Below are 4,430 nucleotides of genomic sequence, written 5' to 3'. Positions count from 1 at the left end.
CCTAGGAAGGCAATATCGATCCACTCAGTCATGCAGGAAGCATTGGGGCTGAAACGAAGTATAACAGGCCATTAGAACAAAGCGATACGAAAGGAGTGACGTTACGATGAGTGGTCTTTTACCTTAACTACTCTGAGTTCGCTAACTCCGCTAGATAAATCACAGCCAGGTTGCCCAAGCCTAGACAGGGGAAGTCGGAGGCAGAGGGTCGGGTCCGAACCACGGACCTTCTGGTCAGTAAATCCGTGCTCTAACCACTTGAGGCATCTCGCCCGTTGAATTCTATCAGCGTCACAAAACTGTTATGGGCGCTACAGACAGGATTTCTTGATTACAAAAACTTTTGTAAGGCTAGGTGTACCACTCTGAAACGCTCAAGACTCCACTCGCACCAAAACTCCCACGAAGGTTCGAAAAATCTCAAGCACTTTCATGGAAGCCGTTGGGAACAACAGTGGTGAATACCGGTGATTCACTGTCCATCTTGGCAGGCGGAATCATATGCGTGGCACTATGCTAACAAAAACGTCCAGGAGTGCGTACGCTTGGTCACAGATTTTATTCCCATCTATCTATAGAACCAAGTGTTCATGACTGAAAAAACTCCGTGAATTTTCAGCCCTAACTACTTCTAACCCGTGTATAAATTTTTATCTCTGTCAGCCGATGTCAGCACACTCATATATGATAAGTGATCCAAGCGCGGCGAACTGCATGCAACACGTTTCTGAGCTCGAATTGGGACTAACCTACAACAGGCATCAAATTTAGATACTGACAGACAATTTCAGTCTCCAGAAATATTTCGACCATAGATGTTTGACTGAAGGAAAGACCTACTTGAATATAATCAGTACTAGAAGTAGGGTAAAGCTTTCTTGTGAAACGGCAGACTTTGCGCTAAGGCTTTCATGTGGTTGATGCCCCGGTATCCAAAAGGAAAGTGCTTTGGTGCTCGCGCTTGCAGTCTGACTGGCATTATAACACGTTCACCAAAGAGAAAGCGACCATCAACTTCACATAGAGAAAATCGTCGATGGAATAAGGACTGAATGTCGCGTGACACTGACGATGGCCAGCGTATTCGGTGGTAGTGCAATACCGTTGGAGCACGAAGTCACGTCTGGTTTCGTCACGGACCATTGTTGAAGCAACCAAAAGGGCTCGGTTGGATGCAGCGAGTATGGTGCAAACTTCCGCTTCAACAGAAATGGAAGCCACAACTGTACCTTCTGCCGGCTGTCGTTGAGTCCATTCATCCTGATAAGAGGTTTGCCCGGCTAATGGTATCCGTAGACTGGTATTTGATTGAGAGATCATAGTCACGAAGAGTGGTCGCCCAGCGCTGTAGAGGATTTGCGTGTACGCCGGAACATTTTTCTTGACTGAAAATGTTGATAAGCGGGTAGTCATCGGTGAGGAGTGTAAAATGGCGGCTGTAAATCGTTTGATGAAATTTCTTCACGATAACGACGATTGCAAGTGCTGCCTTCTTCTATATGACAGTAATTGCGTTTGGCTGGTGGCAGAGATCGAGCTGCATAGGATATGGCTGCTTCAGATCCGTCAGGAAATCTATGAGAAATAACTGCTCCGACTTCGTGGTTGGATCCGTACCATGCTAGAACAATATCCATAGGTGGGTTGTAATTGCAAGCAGGTCTGATGGCACAAGTGATGTGCCGAAAATTGATTAACATTGAGATGACAAATTCCAGGGAATATCCTCTTTTTTAAGAGATGGCTGAGGGGAATACGGCGCATATCTGGTAGAAAAGTACTGTAATGGCTGTACTGGCTGTACGGCAGTGAAGCATCGGTGTTGAACACTGATGTCATGCTGTCGATGATGATGACTGTAATGGCTCACCAACCTGAGGGAGTATCACAATGAGGGTACATCCGTCGGTGGCGGTATTCTCCGAATTGCATCAATGTTGTTCGGGTCAGGATGACGGCCAGATTTATCGAAAATAAAACCCAAATATTTAACAGACGTAAGAAGGAATTCTTATTTTTCCGCTCGGAGATGAATATAGCCGAATTACTGGATTCCATAAAACACTGAGGTTCAGCGATGAAGGAGTTCTTTCTGATTAGAGGCTGCTACAATGATACCATCCAAGTACACAACGATGCCTGTTTACCCATTAAGCATAGCGTCCACGACCTGTTGGAATATGGCTGGCGCCGTAATGAGATCAAGCTGGAAAAGACCAAGGTGCATGTTAATGATTAGAGGATCCTCGGAGTCATCCGCAACTTCGATTTGTAAATAAGCATCAGCCAGATCGAGTTTAGCAAAACAAGTGCCACCATTAAGTTTGATGAATAGGTATTCTGGAATTGGAGGAGGACCGTGGTGTGAATCGAGTGCAGCAATCAAGCCTGTGGAATAATCAGCACAAACCTTGATCTTTCCTTTCGTTCTCCCAAACATAACAATGGGAGTTGACCAAGAAGGGTGGTTGACAGGCTGGATAACATTTGAATTCTACAGATGATCGAGTTCAGTGTCCATAGAGATGCAAAAACCGCATAAGGTACAGGGCGTTTTGGTCTGAAAACAGGTTTGCTATTTGGCTTCAAATGAAGGCTTTGAAACTATGCCCAAGACCGTTTGGAAAAACGTCACAAAAAGTTGATTGGATTGTGCGTAAGTTGTTGGCAAATGCTTGTATAAGTGTGACACGACTGTAGAGGGACGCAAGAAAGATTCGATTGATCTAACCAATCAATACCTAGTAAATTAAGACCTGAACGATCTGTGAAATAGCAGGTTTCTTTAAATCGCACATCACAGGCGAGTTCATCAGTGACCAGTAAGTTGTTGTCTGAAGCAGACTGTGCGAAGTGGTTGGTAGCAGAAAATAATGGTTCCCCAACTGCATCGGGAATGTGAAATTAATGTGATGTCTGATACTGTACCGAGCTGAAGATAAAGAGGATGGTTTTTCAGGAAGTGTGGTGAATTTCATGCGGGATGCGAAATCCACTTCGAATGATACGAAGACAGAATTCGACCAACATTGCTTCCGTTGTGATATATGAGCCGTTTTACGTGCGCCCTTCTGGTGATCAATCGGCTTCGTCCCGTGGGAAAAATCCTTCCTTATGACCATTACGATGGCATGTCTGGCAACAGTGTTTTCTGAACGGGCAAAAGCGGATGTAATGCCAGTTACCACAAGACCAACACAGTCTAGAAGGCTTACTGTGCTTGAGATGGGGGTTGCGCTGAAACGCTTTATTTTTATTTCCGGAAACATGGTGCGCTACGTTGTACGAGCGAGCTAGTGCCCGGCCGATCATTGTGTTGTCCAGATTCAGTTGGATGAGGCAGTGACATTCAGCACTAAGCTCTTGTGAGGTTACCTTTGAGTTTCGTTCAAGTTGCTGCAACAATCTTGTCCCAATATTTGCATGACGAGAAGATTGGATGCCAGATATAAGGCATTTGAATAGATTTCCGTCAATATCTTTGAGCTTGAACCGTTCACGTTCTCGATTGACAACTGTTGTGAAACTGACTTAGTCATCATCCCTCATGACCAATTTAAGGCACTGGTATCAGATGCTGAACAAGGACTTGTTGCCTCCAAAGATTTGCGTGAGGGTCTGAACAGTGCTGTCGGGGCTGATATCACTGGGCTGTTTAGGGACTATGTGAATCGTGTAACAGTTGTGTGCATGTATGCAAGTTTCCGAAGTAGCAGCCATACCTTCCATGGGTCAGCTCGCTTGAAGAAACCGACTTTGAACATATCTTGGTACCTATTTAACCAAGAATCGAAAATTCGATCTGTATCCGCGTCCAGAGCGAATTCGGTGATGGAATTAGCAATACTGTCTGCAGACGAAACTGATGGTTCCCTTATGCCGCCTCCTGAAGTCCGGACATCCAGATTTTTGGTCAGCGCTTCTATGGATTTCATTTGCGTGTGCTCAAATTGGTTCTGTTGCTGCGTTGTGACTGTGTGTAAGCCGGGTGATTTAGAAAACTGATGGAACTTATGATATCCCGCAGGATGATCTAAGTACTTGATTTGGAAAACATCAAGGAAGGAAACCGAGGAGACCACGTGAATTTGGTTATATTCCGGATGAACAAATGAAAGAAAGAGTGCTGAGGCTCAGTCGGCTACACCATAGAGGAAATGAAACCTCAGTGAAATATTACACAGGGCATATTGTTTGCTAGGATCTACCCATCCTAACACACACCTCAGTAGAAAAGTGAATAGTCAAGCTATACCGCCCTTTCAGTGCCTAGCTCTCATGCCACCCGGAGCCGTCACGAAGAGACTGGACCTTACCGTGGTGTGACGGTTTGCGCACCTCAGCGATCCATTGAGCTATACTGAAGAGTGTCCCGCGACACTCACAGAGTCTCTCATACCAGGTTGGTCAATGGTTAGAGGTCTGACGAA

Source organism: Opisthorchis viverrini, assembly GCF_000715545.1.
Source record: "Opisthorchis viverrini unplaced genomic scaffold opera_v5_189, whole genome shotgun sequence".
NCBI classification, from domain to species: Eukaryota; Metazoa; Platyhelminthes; class Trematoda; order Opisthorchiida; family Opisthorchiidae; genus Opisthorchis; species Opisthorchis viverrini.
This window is presented reverse-complemented; position numbering follows the sequence as displayed.